General features: G+C 35.9%; 1 protein-coding gene across 4 annotated transcripts in view; it reads right to left on the minus strand.

The window, feature by feature from the left end:
- Nucleotides 1-6320: 6320 nt before the first annotated feature.
- LMNTD1 (lamin tail domain containing 1) overlaps nt 6321-21448 on the minus strand; it is an 85104-nt gene continuing 69976 nt past the window's right edge. Inside the window, exons 10-12 of one of the 4 annotated variants that reach the window (XM_031938479.1) lie at nt 17109-17199; nt 8411-8506; nt 6321-6769 (exon numbers count right to left, since the gene is read on the minus strand). The gene's annotated coding sequence lies outside the window, so the exon portion shown is untranslated. Of the gene's footprint in view, nt 6770-8410; nt 8507-17108; nt 17271-21448 lie in introns of all 4 variants that reach the window. The other 3 variants (XM_031938478.1, XM_031938477.1, XM_031938480.1) reach the window with 3 other exon arrangements.

Raw genomic sequence — 21448 nt, forward strand, 5'->3', positions numbered from 1 at the left:
CCATATAGCCAGTGGATTTGTGTAAACTCACTTTATTAAGAGGTAATGACACAATTGAAAAAAAAATTCATGTTTATATAGAACTTTTAAAAGCTTACAAAATGCTTTCCTTAAAACAATCCTATGAGGAAGAGAGGCCAAATATTATCACACTTTGTAGATGTGGAAGGTTACAAGATTTTTTTCAGGATCATACAGCCAGTATTAGTTTTACAGTTTATTATTCCTTGAGAAGCATTTATAATGTATGCAAAAAAGTCTATAAAGAGAATCTCTTGATATGAACTGCTTTAATTTCTATCATTTCTACACTCTAATTTCTATCTACCTTAATTTCTAATTAGTGTATTCTCCTGGCTTGCATTTTTAGAGTTTTCATAGGGACTGTTGTCCAGTCATTCCACAGAGTTTTTTTGGCCTGTCATTTGCCAGCTTGCTTGTGGGGACCATTGAGTTTGATCTCCAAGGAAGGCATTTGGTCTGAATTTTGTTAAGCTTCTAATGGCACACACAGAAAAGAACACCTTTTTCTCTTTTCTAACTTTAAATGAAGAGATAACACCTGTGCACCTCTTCAGCCTTGTGTCTTTCTTTAGGGACAGTGGGTTATGAATGATCTTTATGGGTCTCCTTTTTAATTGTCCCTTTCAGTTCTGGGTTTGGGTTGAGGATCATTCAACTGAAGATAAAATAAAATTAATCACTGAACCCCTGCTTACTGCTGACATTGCAAAAACTCATTGGAAAAGAACTAAATTTCTTATAGAAATTTGTTTCTCAGGATTACAGCATAACCATTTAATTAATTTTGAACAAGAAGTAATTTTGATGCAATCACAACAATGTTTTCACTCATTAAAATCCCCTATTCGTACTTTACTCAGTGTTGTTTTAGAAATAATGTTAACCTGAGAAAAATCATTAGGAAGACATATCTTTTTCCAAAGTCTGTAAATTTGGACAGCCATGGCTGAATTCTGGCTGCTGAATTCTGGCTTTTGCCCATTTTTGCTCATTATGCATATATATATAAGCATAAGATATAAATACATAAGCAAAAAATAAAATAAGCAAAAGCATAAATGAGGCTATTACAGCAATTTAAAAACTTACCCAAATGGCTAAATTAAAGCAACATGAAATAACCTCTTCTATTAATAACAAGGGATGGTCTCCTGGAAAATCTCTAGCTCTAACATCTTTCCTAAAATTTAGATACTTCAAAGTTTATTGCGATTTTGGAACACTTCATCATGGGACCTGTGTTTAGATTCTTTCATTTTTATTTTATATCATGTCTAAATCATGAAATTATGTGCATAAGTCTTTAAGAGATCACCCAACTATGGGAAATAAAACCTATTTTTATAGGTTTATAAATTCAGGTTTTTTATTTTTTGCTGAGGCAGTTGGAGTTAAGTGACTTGCCCAGGGTCACATAGCTAAGAAGTGATAAGTTTCTGAGACAAGATTTGAACTCAGGTCCTCCTGACTTCAGGACTGGTGCTCTATCCACTGCTCCACCTAGCGCCTCAAAATTCAGTCTTAGAAAATTAATTTGTTTTGACATCAAAAGTTACATAAGTACTTTATAAGGATCAATTCCTCTGCAGCAGATAATGTATCACCACGCTACAGATGGGAGAAATAACATGAGTTTTCTAGGGTCCCAGGGCATCATCACAATTATGTAGTTGTTTTAAAAAAAATGTTTAATATTTTTATTTTTCCCCAGTTACATTTAACATTTTTTCTATTTAAAAAACTGAGTTCTAGATTCTCTCCCTTATCCACCTTAGCCCCTATTAACAAAGCACATGTGAAGTTATGCAAAACATTTCCACAAAAATCATGTGAAAGAAAAAATAACTCTCTCCTTCCTTGAAACCTTAAGAAAAATCAAGTTTAAGAGAGTATGTTTCAATTTCTATTCAAATAGTTTTTTTCTGGGTATGGGTAGGATTTTTCATTATAAGTCCTTCATAGTAGTCATGGATTATTGTTGTGCTGAGAATAGCAAAGTCATTCACAGCTGATCATGGCAGAACATTGCTCTTTGTACACAGTATATTTCACTTTGCTTGAGTTGTGTCTTTCCAGATTTTTCTGAGTGTATCCTGGTCATCATTTCACATAAAATATCCCATTATAATCACATAGCACTATCAAATCATTCCTCAGATGGTCATCCCCAGAGTTTCCTTTTTTTTTTTTTTTTTTTTTTTTTGCTCTGAGAGCTGGTTTTTTTTTGGGGGGGGGGGTTTGTCTATAGGTCATTTTCCAATTTTTTTCTAAATCTTTTGGGATTCATAACCAGTAATGGTTATTATTAGGTCAAAGGATATGTATGGTTTTATAGCCTTTTGGGCATAATTCATTTTTTTTTATCATTTATCAATTGGGGTATGGCTTTTATTTATAAATCTGACTTGGTTCAATCTATGAGAAATAAGGCCTGAGAGAAAACTTGCTTCAAAAATTTTTTTTACAATTACTATTACTTACTGTATTTCCCCTTTTATTCTATTGTCTCTCTTCTTTCACACAGTCCCTTCTCAAAAGTGTTTTGTGGGACAGCTATTTGATGCAGTGGATAGAGCACTAGCCCTGAAGTCAGGAGGACCTGAGTTCAAATGTGGACTCAGACACAAAATACTTCCTAGCTGTGTGATTGTGGGCAAATAGAGTTAATCCCAATTGCCTCAGAAAAAAAAAATTTGCTACTGGCCACTCCGCCACCCCCATCCTCTCTTCTATCACCCTCTCTCTTCTATGCTCTCTCTTCTATCACCCTCCTCTCCCAATTTCACTTGTACTTTCCTGAAGGGTATGTATGTTATTTCTTCTGAACCAATTCTGATGAAAGTAAAGTTCACTCACTTCTTTCTTCCCTTCCTCTCCACTGTAAAAGCTTTTTTCTTGTTTTTTATGGTAGATAATTTACACCTTTCCACTTCTCCCTTTCTCTTTCTCCCAGTACATTTCTTTCTCACTCCTTAACTTCCCATTTTTTAAATTACTCGTTTCATATTCAACACACTTGTGCCCTCTGTCTATATATCCTTTCTGCCATAAGTTTTAATGAGTTACAAATATCCTATGAATTTAATGTTACAAATATTATATGAAGTCCCTTATATCATTTTCCTGATTATCTTTTTTTTTTAATTTAATAGCCTTTTATTTACAGGATATATGCATGGGTAACTTTACAGCATTAACAATTGCCAAACCTCTTGTTCCAATTTTTCACCTCTTACCCCCCCAACCCCTCCCCCAGATGGCAGGATGACCAGTAGATGTCAAGTACATTAAAATATAAATTAGATACACAATAAGTATACATGACCAAAACGTTATTTTGCTGTACAAAAAGAATCAGACTCTGAAATATTGTACAATTAGCTTGTGAAGGAAATCAAAAATGCATGTGGACATAAATATAGGGATTGGGAATTCAATGTAATGGTTTTTAGTCATCTCCCAGAGTTTTTTCTCTGGGCATAGCTGGTTCAGTTCATTACTGCTCCATTGGAAATGATTGGTTGATCTCGTTGCTGAGGATGGCCAGGTCCATCAGAACTGGTCATCATATAGTATTGTTGTTGAAGTATATAATGCTCTCCCTGTTGGTCATTTCTTACAGAACAGTAATATTCCATAATATTCATATACCACAATTTATTCATCCTGTTGGTCATTTCTTACAGAACAGTAATATTCCATAATATTCATATACCACAATTTATTCAGCCATTCTCCAACTGATGGACATCCATTCAGTTTCTAGCCACTACAAAGAGGGCTGCCACAAACATTCGTGCACATACATGTCCCTTTCCCTTCTTTATAATCTCTTTGGGATATAATCCCAGTAATACTGCTGGATCAAAGGGTATGCACAGTTTGATAACTTTTTGAGCATAGTTCCAAACTACTCTCCAGAATGGTTGGATTCGTTCACAACTCCACCAACAATGCATCAATGTCCCAGTTTTCCTGCATCCCCTCCAACACATCATTGTTTTTTCCTGTCATCTTAGCCACTGATTATCTTCTTAAGGCTTCTTCTGAGTCCTATATTTGGAAAATCAAATTTTCTTTTCAACCCCAGTCTTATAAATGCTTGAAACTCCTCTTTCAGTGAATGTCCACTCTTTCCCCTGAAGGATTATTCTCAGTTTTGCTGGGTAGGTGATTCTTGATTGTAATCCTAGCTTCACTGTTCTTCAGAATATCACAAATCACACCCTCTGGTCTTTTAATATAGAAGATAGTAAGTCTTGTGCTATTCTGAATGTGGCTCTATTAGAATTGTTTCTTTCTGGATGCTTGCAATATTTTCTCCTTGATCCAAGAGTTCTGGAATTTGGCTATAAAATTCCTGGGAGTTTTCATTTTGAGATCTTTTAGGTGGTGATTGGGGATTCTTTCCATTTATATTCTAGAATATCAGGACATTTTTTCCTTGATAATTTCTTGAAAGATAATGTACAGGCTCTTTTTTTAATGACTTTTAGGTATATCAATAATTTTAAAATTCTCTCTTCTGGATCTATTTTCTAGTCAGTTGTTTCCCCAATAAAATAGTTCATATTTTCTAATTTTTTCAATATTTTCTGGTTTTGCTTTATTGCATCCTGATTTCTTATAAAATCATTAACTTCTATCCAATTTTAAAGGATTATTTTCCTCAGTGAGCTTTTGTACCTATTTTCCCAGTTAGCTAGTTTTGCTTTTTAAAGCATTCTTCTCTTTATAGCTTTTTGAATTTCCTTTTTCACCCCTCTCAATTCTCTTCCTAATTTTTCCTTTCTTTTCATTTTCAAAATCCCTTTTGAGTTCTCCCATAGCCTGAGACCAATTCTTATTTTTCTTGGAGGCTTTGGCTTTAGGAACGTGGACTTTTGTGTTTTGAGCTTGCTTGTCACCATAGTAACTTTCTATGGTTAGACTCTTTTTGTTGTCTCCTCATTTTCTTAGCCTATTTAGCTTTTAACTCTTTGTAGGACCACCAGTACTGCCACTTATTCAGCAGTCCCTAGGTCTGCTTTGGTGGCACATTGGTTTGCTTGCTTGCTCGCTTGGTTTGATAGGCTGTGTTAAATTTCAAAAGTTGTGGCAGGGGGAGGAGATTCACTGGCTTCTTCTGCTTCCATTCTCTTCCCCACCCTCCGTCTCCACCCTCTATCACTTCACATTGTTACCAGATTAATTTTCTCTTTGCACAGTTCTGATCATTTATCCTTCTGCTCAAAATACTTTAGTAGCTCATTATCACCTATGAAACAAAACTCCAAACTTATAAACCTAATATTGAGGCCCTCAAAATTCTCTCTTCTGGATCTATTTTCAGAGTTGGAGCTAGGACTGGGGTTGTATAAATGTAGCCTGCATCAGAAATGCACCCTGAACTCTCAGCCTTGTGCCACACACTTTCTCACTGACCTAAGTTGTTTTCAGCTTTATAATGTTCTACTCCATGTTTCTGTGTGTTCTCTTAAAAAAGCTTAGAGTCATTATTTAAAGGAATTTGAGGCAGCTTGGGGGAAGAGATGAGTTCCTATTTTTACTCTGACATCTTGGGTCCCCCTCACAATTGGGTAGTTTTACAAATAAAAAGTACCAAATTCTTGAAGGCTGCTTAGGACTGCTTAACCTCCATCTTGTAATTTTCCCTATGGAATATTTCAAAAGTTCCTGGATATCTGGCCCATCTATTTCTATCTTACTGTCACTTCAGGACCTTAATTGTCATTATTGTAATCAGAAATCCTTGTAGATAGAGAAATTAAAGACTCTTCAGTCATGGGATCTTAATCTTGGGCCTATGAACTTTATATATTTTGATAGCTATTTCAATGTCTTAGTTTCCTCATGTGCAACATAGATAATATCTACCTTCCAAAGTAATTGATATCCATCCATCCATCCATCCACCCATCCATCCATCCACCCACCCATCCATCCATCCATCCATTTATCCATTCATCCATCCATCTATCCATTCATCCATCCATCCAATCATCTATATCGCTTTGCAAACATTGAAATGTTCTATCAGTGTTAGTTCTTATCATTATTGGTATTTTGGCTTTGTATGTACATGATCTAAAGTGAGATTCTATAAGATAATTTTTACTTTAATGAAAGCTGCTTAGGTGTGGGGCCACTCAGGATCCAACAAGGATATTTGTTACTGGACTATCACTCTATATAAATACAAAGAATTGAACGCTTTCTTCATTCTCTGAATATCTTTATTTCCCTACATTTCTTCTATCCCTTCTTGAAATTTTTCTCTCTTCTTTCTTCTCTATCTCTTCTGTTTCTATTTCTCTCCTCTCTCTCCTTCTCTCCCTCTTTTTCTATGGCTCTGATTCTTTCCTTACCATCCCCCCCACTCACACCACAGACACAGACACATTCTCCACTTACTCTTTTGAGTTTCAAGGTTTTCTCTTTGAACTAGATATAATGCATGCCTTTATATTGCTTGCCCATTTATTTGGTTGCCAGATTTTCCTGTCTCTGCCCTCCTTTACCCCAGATATTGGATACTCCCAGACCAACATTTATTGATTTATAACAATGGAGTATCATCAAGGACAAAACTGTTCTGTGTAGAAACTAGTTTGGTAAAGTGCTATTTGAGGTAGTAAATGGTAAGATGCTCTAAGCAGCATATGCTTCAGCTGCAACTTTCCATAAATGAAATCAAAGCATAAATATATTGGTCAGCACTGAACACCCCAGGGTGCAGGGGATCCTGTAGAAAAGAAATCAAAAGAGACAATATTTTATTAAGTTTAATGAACTGGAGACATTTAGATAAGAAATTCTGAAATGATATAAACTTAAAGTACAAGGAAAAGTGCTCCAGTTTAAATATGTTTTGAAGCAGGTAAACTATGCTCATCATGGGAGAATAGTCTGCAACTCTGAGCCTTAAACACTATTAGCTATATGGTGGGAAGGAAAAGAGGTGAAAGGGGAAATTATCAAGAAGGAGATTTCTTATTTGCAATAGTCTTTGGAGCTAATTTGACTGTATGTTTATATTCTTAATGTGAACAGGATAATCATTACAAAAAAAGACATCTGGAAGCAATGATGAATCAGGGAATTGATTAACTTTTATTGTACACTTTTGGATGCCCCTGTGCTCCCCTCACAACATTGTGATCGCACTGTTTCTATAGCAACTACAAAATTAAAAAGAAAGGCAGTTGCATCTTATGCAACTTGGCAAAACATATGCCCAAGATATCATACTTAAGAATACAAAGTGGCATGAAGTATTGTTGACAGTGTCATGAAAATGTACAAGTGATTCCTGAAGGACTTAATGGGGACCTATTAATGTGATGGTTTGGGCAAATGGATAGTAAATCATAATATGACATCATTACACAAGGATTTATGTGAATCCTTTTTATTATAAATTCCCAAATATATGACAAGTAATTATGTGAAGCAAAGGATATTAAAGGGACAACAAAGGGATATCATCCACATCTTCTTAGGAAAAACAAACGATCAACAGAAAAAAAATATAATGTTTTAGTCTTAAATGGCTAAATCTGGCCTGATATCTAGTATATTGTTCTCATATTCCATGTTCCTCCTCACCTATCATGTCCAGGACAGTATATCCCACATCTTTCTGCATATATAATACTTTCTTAAACACCCTAGAACATAGTTTTATAAAAGCAGTTATTCAAATGGATAGAGTTATAAGGCAGAGAAGCTTTCTCCTTAAACTAAGAAGACTAGTGTCCTGATGCAAGCCACATAGACATTAGAAACAGGCCTACACCCTTTATTTTAATCTCTGAACTTTTGATAGGAACCAAAGATTAACAGGTGAGACAGCACAGTTTCAATCACACTACACAATTTAGAAGATAATTATCCTACTAGAACTTTCCACTCATGAGATTTTCTACCCAATTTTGCAAATCTTAGGGATGAAAATAATTTGGGTGGTGATGAGCTGTCAATGAGGTAAAAAAATCCTAACTACTTACCTTCACATATCACTTCCAGATACTAGAAAGCCAAAGTACCTGAAGCTATGCAGTGTGTCTATTTTCAAGAGAATGTGTCCCGAAGTAGACAGCCTGTTTAGATCACAGACTTATGATTTTCCATCACAATGTGATTTTGGAAAATGCATCTGCATAAACAGCAGGAGTTACAGATGTGTCCCTTTGTATGGTAAAAAAATGATGGAAATAAATGGTTTTCATACAGCCTGTGCCAAAATAAAGGCTAGACTTGCTTTTGCTTTTGATCATCTTAGCTGCTTAGTTAATAAACTTTAGCCTGATCAATACTCTCCTGCTTTGAGAAGCCGACATATCAAAGTTATATAAGAAATTATTCTTTTTCAAAAAAGAACCACCTTCTTGCTAGCTGCTGTCTTTGTCTCTTAAATGATGAAGGCTGAGCACGGCATATTGTGGTATCTTATTGTTCACTAGATTTGAATTTCCTCCTCCTGGATAAAAATAAAATTAATGCATTGTGAAATATATCTTAGAGAACATGGTGAAATTACTAACAGGGAAGTTAAAAATTCTCTTGTAAACTTTAATTACTATTAAAATGTAAGTATGGTATATTATGGGCTGTTCTTGGAATTAGAAGACTTGCACGCCAATCCTACTGTTGACAGGTACTAGCTGGGTGATTCTGGGCAAGTGGCATGCTCTCTGTGGCCAAAGCAACTTTTTTTCCCTCAATAGTATTTTATTTTTCCAATTATATGTAAAGATAACCCTCACCATTCATTTTTATGAGATTTTGAGTTCCAAAATTTTTCTCCCTCCTTCCCTTATCACCCTCTTCCTCAAGACAGTGAGCAATCTGATATAGATTATACATATATAATTATCTTATTAGTCATATTGTTAAAGAAAAATCAAAAACTTTTTAAAGCAAGTGTTAATAGTTTTCTTTAGATATCTGATCTGGGCAAGTAACTAAAAAGAAACTAGGAACTGCATTTACAAACTCTACTAGGGATAGACATAATGTATGAGAATGATTCTGTGGAAATTTTTATTAATGGGAGAACTGATTATCAACAGATACTTGTGCAGACTTTCTGCCATGAAAAACTGAAAGGAGGAGCAAAGAATAATATTGAATTGACTAGTTTAAGAAAAAATGGTGAAAATTTTGCAAGCATGTATTTCCCTAAAGGTATTACATTTGTGATTTGACACATATTAACACATAAACTGACACATTTAAGATACTTTTGGCTCCCATGACATCACTACTCCTCTTTCCATAACCAAGAAAAGATTTTGGTATAGGGTAAAGACTTTGAGGAAACATATGAAGGGACCTGGATTGAAAGCTTTCACCTAATTTACCTCTTCCTACACATCTGTGGCAAAGCAACAATATTAGCAGTATGGAGAACAAGGAATAGGATATTAGCAGAAATTGGGAGGACAGTTGAGGAATACAAAGTATGCATAGAAATCAATAGAATAGTTTTATGAACAACAGATATGAAAGCTGAGAGAAAGAACAGAATATCAATGAAAGGAAAAAGAAGAAATGGAAAGACAGTAAGGAAGCAATGAAAATTTGTACCAAAGTTGAGCCTACAGATCAAACCAAATAAAATCTCCCTTTTTTAGTATTTTGTTTATGCTTCAATTTGCAAAATAATCTTTTAACAAAAATCTAAATGGAAAGATTTTTTAAAGAATACCTATAGATCTGAGAAACTATTTTTTTTTCTTGACTAAGGAGCTCTCAAAAGAAAAAAAGAGAGAGAGAGATAGCCATGAACAGGTTCTTCTCTGCAAAGAACAGAATTCTATAATAAGTGCTTATTGTTATTCAGTTGTTCAGACTTTAAGTGACCCCACGGACATTTGTCTATGAGATTTTCTTGGTAAGGATATTAGAGTGCTTTGCTGTTTCTTTCCCCAACACATTTTACAGATGAGGAACTGATACAAATAAAGATTAAAGGACTTGCCCATGGTCACACAGCTCATGAGTGTCTGATGCTAGATTTGAACTCAGATCTTCCTAACTTCAAGCTTGAGCTCCAACCACTGAACCACCTAGTAGCTGTTCCACAATAAATGCTAGGATCTGTCTCATTTAAAATCTATAAATGATTTGTTAGAATGATTGTACTTTGAAATCCAAGCTTGTACAGGGTAGCCTCAGGGCCCCATAATATCCGATTGCGAGGATTCTGAAACTTTTCCTGCAAGTAAGCTCAAGAAAATATATGTACACAAGATGTTTTTATTTTCAGACATGAGTTTTTCACACTGTGACCCAAAGTCAGCACTATTCAGAACTACTAATAGCATTTTACAATGTGGTCCAAATATATAACACATACCTTGGCTCAGGTCCTTATATTCCTTACATGGATATTTTAATTAGCCTACTTATTGGTCTTTCTCCTTTTAGTCATCCTAAACACTGTTGCTAGAGTAATCTTTCTAAAGTAGACATCTATTCTTATGACCATTTTGATCAAAAGCATTCAATTGCTTCTCAATGCCTACAGCATAAAATTAAAATTCCTTAATCTGGCTTTCAAGATCCTCTAAAATTTTACTCCAACCTCTTTTCATTCTTATCACTTATGATTACCTTACACACACACACTTATAACCAAGTTACTTATAAAAACTAAAACCTGAACTCATCTTGTGTTTTCCTACCTTAATGACCTTCCCTGTGTGTAGTTTGCCTTGCTCATGGCCTCATAGTTTAATATGTAGCTGGGTGCCTTGCTTCCCTGTATTTCTGTGTGTGTGTGTGTGTGTGTGTGTGTGTGTGTGGTGTCCTTAGCTGTATAGTTATATAAAAGGCTATATCTTTAAAAACTGCCATTCTGGGACAGTCTCTTTTCTCCAGCTTCTCTCCTACTGAGCTGAAAGAGTTCACCTTTATCTTGGCATGTGAACTGAATTGAAAGTGGGCAATACCTTCCCTCTTTTTGTCCCACTTCCAAGAAATGGCATGGGGATGCTTTTGTTCTATGTCATTTGTCCTTGAGTTTTAGGTGCTAACAGCAAATGGGAGTTTGAGTCATGGCAACCTTTGGAGGCAGAATTTCAGGTTGGATGTTGCAGTCAGCCAGCTTGCCATGGAAACCCTGAGAGAACCTGGGATTCAAATCCAAGGGGAACTTTGGCCTTGGAGCTTGATACTGTGGTTTATAGGAAGCGAACTAAGCTATAAACCCAATGCCCTTCTCTTCTTCACTGTTGGAGATCATTGGCAGGAGAGCAAGAGGAAGGAAGGTTCATAATAAGGTTGTACGCTTGTGACTATTTTTGTTGTTTAATTGTTTAATTGTGTCTGACTCTTTGGGGTCCCATGGATTACATACTAGGCCAGGCCTTTCTGTCCTCATATCTATCATTCTTAGTCTGTGCAAGTTCATGTTTATTGTTTCATGATGCTATCTATTTCATTCTCTGCCATCCTCTTTTCTTTTTGCCTTCAATCTTTCCCATCATCAGGATCTTTTCCAAAGACTCCAATCTTTTCATCGTGTGGTCAAAATATTTAAGTTTTAGCTTCAGTATTTAATCTTCCTGTGAAAAGCCTGAATTAATTTATTTTAAATATTGACTAATTTGATTTCCTTGTTATCCAAGGGACCCTCAAAAGTGTTCTCCAGCATCACAATTACAAAGTTATGATTTCCCTGGCAGCTTTCCTTTTAGTCCATCTTTAACAATCATACTTAGTTAATGGAAAAAAACATAGCTTTGACTATATAGGTCTTTGTTGGCATGGTGAGGATGTCTGCTTTTTAACATATTGTGCAGATTTGCCATGGCTTTTTTTCCAAGAAGCAAGCATCTTTTAATTTCATGGCTGGAGTCATAGTTAATTGAACTCTAAGTGGATAAATGAGCCTAGGGTATAGGGGATCCACCCCCTATAATTGGGGGAACATCATGAGTGGGAACTGGAGCCATTGGCAGAGAGTCTAGACATGCTCAGTCCCTATAAGGGTATTGGAGAACTCTAAAGAAGGGGTAATATCTAACACACCTCTCCTTCAGGCAGTAGAGGGCATGCTAGTCAGTATTCTATTTAGAGTGCCTTTTCCCTGTATATGTGTGTGTTAAAATCCTATTTATTCTTTAGCTTCATTTGAAATCCCCCTACCACCAACTCATGAAACATTCCCTGATCATCCTAGCCATAAGGAATTTTACCTTTTTCTATGCACCCATAACATTTCACAATTTACCTCTTCTATTTGCAATGATCACATTCTGCTCCTATTATAGCTATTGTGTTCCTCATTACTAATTATATAACTTCCTTATTACTAGCCTGGAACATAATCAATGGCGTATGTGATGGGAAGTATTATAAAAATATCTGGAAAGGTAAATAAGTACCAAGAAATGGATGACCCTGAAAGAGGGGCAAAAGGGTTTGAATTTTATTTACTAGGCAAGAAGGAACCACTCTAGGATTTTAAGCAAAGGAGTGTAAGTCCAGAATAATACAAAAAATAGATTTTTCTAACAGATGTATGAAGGACAAATCAGAAGGTGAGAGGAGTGGTGAGAAAACTTGTTAGGAGGCTACTCCAACAGGCATCTGTACAGAAGAAAGGGAGATCTGATATGTTGGGAAAAGCACTAGGGCTTAGAATTAGGAGAGATTTGGATTTGAAGCCTGTCACTGACAATTAATTTAATTTTGTTGAGCTACAGTTTCTTTATATGCCAAACTGTAGCCACCCCACAGGGTTGTTCTGAAAATCATACAAGATAATGTATATATAAACCTCTGTAAACCTTCTAGAGCTTTATAAATGTCAGAAGGCACATATGCTTAACAAATGCTTGCTGATTTATTTACTGATTTATTGAAGATGGCACTTGAAGTTGTAGCAGGGGATAAGATTGCCGAAGAATAGATAAAAAAAAAAAGAAATAAAGAGGGCCAACAACAGATCCTTGAAGAACATACACATAAAGGATCAGGTAACAGGTATGTGATGATAATACCAGGGTTTCTTTTTTCCCTCAACAGGGATTAATTTTCCTCACCCCCAAAAAGCATCAAAACTGGTCCCCAGATCCTGATTAGCTCCAGCTTTCTAGTCATTTAAGGGCATAAAAAATTCTACTTACATGGAGTTGGGGCCTTTTAAATTGATGAATGTCTGACAACCACTTAAGTTGTCATTCCTTATTGATTAGATGCATTTCTCTGGGGAGAGGAGATAAGGAGGAGGGATGTACTGAAGTGCTGCTTTATCTTTGTTACATATCATTGCCTCCTACTCACATGGAGAGATTACTTCATTGAGTTCTAGAAAAGGTGGTCTGGAGGGTTAAAATGCCACCTCCAGCACCTTTTGGTTGCTTATGACTATTTTGCAGAATTTGGACTGCCAGCATAATAAAACTGGAAGTGAACTAGCTTATATATTCAGAAACTAGAGACTGTGATTTTGGCTTAACGGGACTGTGCAAAGAATTTGAAGGGGCTAGTAACTATGGATGTAAAGGGGCCTTTTTTGATGGGGATGGAGACTGACAGGTTGAAACCATGAATCCACTTCATTGCTTTTATTTAGAAGTTCTAGTTCCAGAGATTTCATTTCCATTGTATCCTTCTGAGGTTGAAATCATCATATAGGAAAATGAGACCAGAAGAGAGGAAGAGAATTGAAAATTCACACAGTGGTTAAAAAAAAGCCCTAGAATTATTTTTGCTCTAGAAAAGAAGATGACTCCCATTTTTGTGGCAGATTTGCAGGAAAAATTCAAATAGAAAAATGATGAATCACTGAATCAATGGCTCTTAAGAACATGGTCTAATGTAGATAATGCTGAGATGCTCTTTGCAGTTGAATTCCATAGATTTGGGAACTCCAGGATTTGTTATCACAGTCAGATGAATTGATTTGAGCATCCAGAAGGAGAGCTTTTGTCTCTTTTTAGGTCACTGAAATGGGCACTTCTTAATACTTGGTTCCATAAAGATGAATTCTTATTGTAGTTGCAGCAGACTGCTCAACTAGGATCAGCAAGGGGATCCAAAGCTCCCAAAGGAAATGAGTTTGAGAGATTGCATCTATTTGGACATTCCATAGCCTACTATACCCTAACCTAGCTTGTCTTAGATGTAATTAGAACTGATCTTAGGGGTGGAACCCAATTAGAGTAGCTTCAGACTTAAATGCCATAACTATGATGGTGTGGGCTCAAGAATTGATGAAATTTGAGGATGAAGCAGGGATAGTTGTGGGTTTGGCAAATACTGTTATCAGTATGAAGAGATGCTCTGGGAAAAGGGAAGGTGATACAAAGCCTGCTGCCTTGACAGATGGGGCAGAAGGCATAGACGCTTTCTGAAGGGTATCTTTGGTGTGCTTCTTAAAGCATGAAATTGATAAGAACTGATGGCTAGCCTATGAGGTTGTTAATTAAACTTTCCAGGGAAATTTAGCAGTAGGGTTCATTGGTTATTGTCCTTCACTCTTGAAGAGGGACAAAATGACATTACTAGATTAGAGTAAAGTTACAGTGTGTTCAACTATAGCCGATCAGAATAATATATAAGCTCAGAATGCTATGCCATAGGTCAGACACAAAAAGTCCCTATAAACATTTGTGTGTGTTCTCTAATTTTGAGCATCTCCAGTTTCTTTTTCATCAATTCAATTCTGCTTTGCTCAGAGAATATAGCCCCTTCTCTGATGAGGACATTCCATGCTGGGCAGTCTTGTGTCAGTGTTTTCCATGCAATCAATTCTAAAGTTTTTAACAAAGACTTTGAGTGTGTCCTTGTATCAATTTTTTTCTGACTACCTGGTAATGTTTGCTTTGCGTAAGTTCTCCTTAAAATAATCTTTTTGGCAAGCACACGTTTGGCATTCAAACAATGTGGCCAGTTGAATGGAGTTGTGCTCTATGCAGTATAATTAGAATACTTGGCAGTTTAGTTTGAGAAAGGACATCTCAGTGTCTGGTACCTTATCCTGCCAGGTGATCTTCAGATAATTCATAAGATAATTCAAATGGAAATGATTCATTTTCCTGGCATGGAGTTACTATGCTATCCAGGTTTCACAGGCATACAATAATGAGGTCGGCACAATGGCTTTGTAGACTTCAATTTGGTAGTCATTCTAAAACCTCTCCTCTCATATTTTCTTTTGGAGCCTCCCAAACACAGAGCTAGCTCTGGCAATGCATGTGCCAATCTCATTATCAAGGTGGACATCCCTGGAAATCATACTGCCAGGGTAAGTAAACTCATCCATAGCATTTAAAATTTCATCATTTGCTATAACTGATGGTTCCCTGTATGGCAACAGAGAACTGATCCATACTTTGTTGTATCTTGTCTTCAGAGACTGCAGTGAGTGCACAGTCATTTGCAAATGAAAAAATCATTCACCAATATTCCACCTTGTTTTGGTTTATAGCTTTTTCAAGTTGAAAAATTTACCATCAGTATGTTAGCCGACTTTGATGCTATGTTTGTTCTCATTGAAGGTATTTGACAACATGGCTGAAAATATCATGCCAAAAAGCACGGGAGTATGCACACATAGTCTTGGTTCACTCCACTGGTGAGCATTGTCCATTGTCCAGAACCAGGGCAAGTATGCCATCTTGAAATATTAAGGAACTTCTCTGAGCAATCAAATTTTGATATAATTTTCAATTAGCCCTCATGACTTAACAGTATCAAAGATTTTGATCAGGTCCATAAATGCTGTATATAGACCTCTGTTCTGATTCTGGCATTTCTCCTAGAGTTATCAGGCAGTAAAGTCTATATTGATTGTTCCTCAGCCTCTTCTGCAGCAACTCTGCTCTGGCTCTAAGATAGATGACCTTTTTTCAGCCTATTAAGGGAGGACTGGCAAGAATCTTGCTAGCAATAACAAAGAGAGAGAGAGAGAGAGAGAGAGAGAGAGAGAGAGAGAGAGAGACCTCCTTGTGATTGTCACAAGACAATCTATTCCCTTTAGCTTTATTGAGATGGACAATGGAGGCATCCTTGAACTTCTGGGGCATAGCCTCCTTTTGCCATATTTAGCCCTTAGCTCTTCCTAAATATAAAGCATCTTCTAAACCACCTGTCCCATTGGATCATTTAGGGGAGGCCACAAAAGGTAGCAGTATTAAGAATTCTTACTAGTCATTACCTGTGAGGGCCCTTGTAAATATCCTGTGTTTATAATACATGTAAAATTTTGAGAAGCAACTGAGATCTTACTAATCACTAAATAGATGACTCAGGATGATACGATCATTCTTTGGTGCTACTTTTATACAGTGGGTGATTCAAGATAGCTCTTTTAACAAGATGGATATAACCTATGAGGCTGCTATTGTTAAATAGAAATGGCAAACTTGGCGGGTTCCTTCTAGTGTTAATGCCCATCACAAGTATATAGCAATTATATTAGGGACTAGGATTTCCAGTTCAATTCCTGGAATCTTATCTCCTCTGCTAACTTTATGATCCTCTCTTTCTAATGATTTAGAACTTAAGAAATGCTATTTTTCCTTCTGATGATGCCATATGCTATTTTTTATTATAGTTTTTTATTGACAGAATATATACATGTGTAGTTTTTCAACATTGCCTGCTGCAATCACTTCTGTTCCAACTTTTCCCTTCCTTTCCTTCATCCCCTCCCCTAGATGGCAGGCAGTCTCATACATGTTAAACATGTTAAAGTATATCTTAAATACAATATATGCAATATGCTATTGAGAGGGGCATATGTAACCATATTTTATCAGCCACTAACCAGATAACATTGATGTTTGTTTTTATAACACTAATAATTTTCTTCTGTCATGTTCCAGGCACTGTCTTTAGTCACCTACAATTCCAGCACAGTTGCAGTGCCTGAGCCTATGGTTGTGAGCAGCCAATTCTATTAATGTGCTCATTTCTTAGGTCTTTCCTACTTCTTCACCCTGATGAAAGCTACTAATAAAGATGACCATACCTTGATCTTACCATCACACATAAGTGTTACACTTCCATTTCTATATTCATGAAATCTGAAATTACTTTCTTATCAAAATCTGTTATTGCCTTACCTCTCCCTTTTCCTTGGAACTCCAAACTTTGTTGTCTTTATTATATCATCTAATCCTTCCCTCAGTTCTTTTCCCTTCCTTTTCTTGACTCCTTGGTAAAATAGTTTCAGATATATTAAAATTCTTCATCTTATAAACTGACAGTTAAGTTGGAATAGTCATCTATGGAATTATGAGGCAGATAAAATGAACAAAGATTTTATTTCCAAATATTAAAATAAGACCAGAATTCCAAACCATCTGGATAAAATTATGAGTGGTAGCTATAAAGCTACTAAGTGATGTTGGAATAATATGTCTCCTGGGACTGCTTTTGGCAACTGACCCCTAGGCTGAATGGCCATTAATGTAATATAGTATGGCACTTTCTATGTTGCTGCCTTGTAAGAGCAAATATAGCCAAAGAGGCAGCAAGAGATGAAGAACTGGGAAATACATCTAAAGTTGGAGGACATTGCCAAGTGTATATCATTTGAGTTTCTCAAAATGGGTTCATAACTATGACTACTTTTAAAGATGATGAAATTTGGGTCTATAAAGTTTTTTTTAAATAAGCTTTAGGATTTATGGCTAGTTTGTGGAAGAGTTGAGATAAGAAGCCACCTTCATTGACTTTTAAAATGATGTCTTTTTCTGGTATGTCCAACTATCTCCTCATTATTAGAAACTTTACCTTAAGAGGAAGTGATCATGGAAAGTTCCAGATTTGATTGTTTTAGGGTCCTAAGGAAGAGGACATTGAAGAGCATGAAAACCTGAGCAATTCTAAATTGTATATGCTGGCCCACTGAGAAACAAGTAAGAATGGATCCAGCACATGTGCTCAAAAGATAAAAATACTTATTCCTGTATGTGACACAGTAGATAGAGTACTTAGCTCAGAAACAGGAATACTCCCTTTCCTGAGTTCAAATCTGGCCTCAAACATTTAGTAGCTGTGTGACCCTGGACAAATCATTGTTTGCCTCAATTTCCTCATGTGTAAAATGAGCTGGAGAAGGAAATGGAAAACCACTTTAGTATCTTTGCCAAGAAAATCCCAAATGGAGTCACGAAGAATTGGACATGACTGAAATAACCCAACAACAAAAGTATATAAAGCTCTATTCCGATGTTTATTATCATTGTATGGAGATATGGGAGTAACTATGAATTTCTGATTGTTATGCCAAGTCCTACCAGGTTAGGAAAACATTTGAATACTAGCTCTATGCATATCTGCTGTAGAAGAACCAAAACTTTTTAACCTTTTCTTTTCTTTTGATAGGCTGATCCTTGGATAGCAGACACATTATTTCTCTTTCTCTCTCTCTCTCTCCATATGTATATTATATATATAGATCACTTGGTAGGCAACATTCCCCCTACATATATTTATATGTATATATACATATGTAAATATTCATTCGTGTGTATATATGTACATATATGTTTAAATTGTGTATATATATATATATATATATATATATATATACACAAACTTTCCGGCAGGAACTTGTACTAGTTGCCTTGTGAAGGGACTTCAGTCACTGAAGATCCTGGAAGTTCTATTTTTTCCCAACCAGATAAGACCTGTCTAATGCAGAGGGTATTTAAAAAAATCTCTTGGATGAAAAGACAAAGGAGATAGTAGTAGCAAATGCTGCTTTTTCCTTTTCCTAGATAGCTTGGTTTATTAAGAGAATCTAACAGAGTGGTAGAATTACGGTTTCTCTGAGAAACTGTTAGGAAATGAATAGTGAATCTATTGGAGTCTCCTGCTGCCTCATACAATGGGAGATAAGCTTCATTACTAAGGGAGTTTTTCCCTTCTATTTAAAAGTTTTGCTTGCTGTTAACTTATACTTTTAATAATGGTTTGCTAGAAAAAATAATTTAAACATTTTTTTTGATAGTAAGAATGAAGGATAATTTGTAGATAACTGATTACGCTAAATTTAACTGGCTGGGAGATTATCTTCATCTGTCAATCAACCAATTGCCTGGGAGTTCAGAACATTTTACTAGTTAGTTGCAATTTTTTATTTAAAGTTCTTTTTCAGTTTTTAAATCATCACAAGCTAATCTTATCTAAGTAGACAGATCTTAGCTCTATACTCACTGAAAGAAATGAGAGGAAAGGGTAATAGAGACCTAAGAGATCTCTAGAGAAGGTCACACTGCTGAGCAGGTCAAGGTGATATGTGTGTGTGTGTGTGTGTGTGTGTGTGTGTGTGTGTGTGTGTGTATTTTAATTTGGTAGCAAATATTTGATAGCAAACCTGGGTTCAAATATTGATATATATGAGGGGTAGCAAGGCATAGCAGATAGATCTATAAATTTGGAGTAAGGAAAATTTGGCTCAAGTCCCATTTCTGACTCAAATCAGCTGTGTGTGATTCAGGAAAAGTCATTTAATCTCTCAGTGCCTGAGGCAATGTTTTCAGACTATAACTTGTAAAGCAGGTACTGATATGCATTAGTAGAGAGGATATAATAAGAGCTAACATTTCCTCATCAGGAGGTTCCTATGTCAATGAAATCACAGGTTTGGTCCAAATATATGTGTATAAGTATGTGTCTATATTTGCTACTGCAAATCATTAAATATCTGCATTGACAAAGAGGGAACCTATATAGAAGAAATCAGATTCTTGCAGTATTTATATGTGTCAAGGCTTACACTATTCTTCTGGGAAGAAGAATATGGTCTTTCATTCAATTAAGAACTTATATCTTGTTATACATTTCTTTTACAATCCAGAACCTCTATAGATCCATCCAAATCCCATTCCTAACTCACTCCATTTGACTCCTAATTCTCATCATCCTCAAACCTCCCATCCCAAAGTCCCAATCAAATGCTATCCACCCTTCTACTATGCCCTCTGAAATGCCTGTTGCATAAGTAACATAAATGTAAACAACTTTATCTGACCATAAGCTAAAAATTTCCCACTTCTTTCTCTGCTTTTCCTTACTAAACCTTGCTCTTCATTTACATCATGATCTTCAATATGTGTCCCTCAGTGCTCTTTCAGGCTACTACCTGTGCACTATCCACCCTTCTTCTCTTTTCCCCTTTTTGACCCTTTGGTGAACTAGTTCAATTCTACACTGTTCTCTCCTCTAGAATCTCTGGCCTCCTTTTCCTACCAATTATTTTAGCATTTCAATGCTCTACCTTGAATCATTCCTTTTGTTCCTACATAGGTGCTACCAAATAAAGATAGAGAAAGTCACGCAACTATATTGATTGGGAACATTACAACTTTATCTTATCCAACTGAGACTTCATTGCTGCTAGATAATCTTTCTCACCTCCCTTATTAACTCACTAACAACAGCTCTTCTAAACCTTTTTATCCTTCCTTCCTACTTCATTTAGATAAGAAAAAATTGAGGTCATTTACTATGACTCCCTCTCTTCCCTCTTCTTAATTCGTATTATTCACATGATTTTTTGTCATTATCTCTCTCCTTTATTCTTGTCTCACACAAAGAAGTAGCCCTACTCTCCACTAAAGCTAATCTCTACTTATATAAGCAGTACCATATTGTGTCCAAACTCTTCCAATAAATTATCCCAATTATCTTCAATCTGTTTATTCCCTCCTTCCCTCTTACCTGCAAAATACCCATGTCTCCTCCACCCTCAAAAACTCAACCAACACCCCCCCCAAAAAAAACCACATAACCTTCACTTCATACTTCTATCCCTGCTAACTATGATATTATATCTCTTCTGCCCTTTGTCATTAAAGTCTTTGAGAAGGCCATTTACAATAAGTATCTTCCACTTCCTCTCCTCATGCTCTCTTTTTAATTTTCTACAATCCATCGTCCAACTTCATTATTCTCTTGAAGCTTCTTTCTGATATCACTAATGGTCTTCTTAATTGTCAAATCCAGTGACCTTTTCTTAATCCTCATTCTTAATGAATTCATTTCAGTCTTTGAAATTGTTGGATCACCCTCTTTTCTCAAAATGTTCAAAACATCACTCTCTCCTCATATCCCCTCTTACCTATTTTCCTTCTCTGGCTTTTTTGCAGAATCCTGATCCTGGTCAATTTCCCTACTATTGGTAACCACAGGGTTCTTAACCTGGACCTTCTACTCCTCTTTTTATATATGACTTCATTTGGTAATTTCATCAATTCTCATAGATTTAATTATCATCTCCATGCTGTTGATTCTCATCTATCTATATTGCTCTAACCTTTTTGTTGATCTTCAAAATCACCTTTCCATTTGCCATTCAGACATCTCAAACTGGATATCCCATAGACATCTGAAACTCAATAGGTTCAAAATTAAATTCCTTATGTTTCCCTCTAATCTCTCTCCTCTACTGAAT

The sequence above is a fragment of the Sarcophilus harrisii genome, chromosome 5 (assembly GCF_902635505.1).
Source record: "Sarcophilus harrisii chromosome 5, mSarHar1.11, whole genome shotgun sequence".
NCBI lineage: Eukaryota > Metazoa > Chordata > Mammalia > Dasyuromorphia > Dasyuridae > Sarcophilus > Sarcophilus harrisii.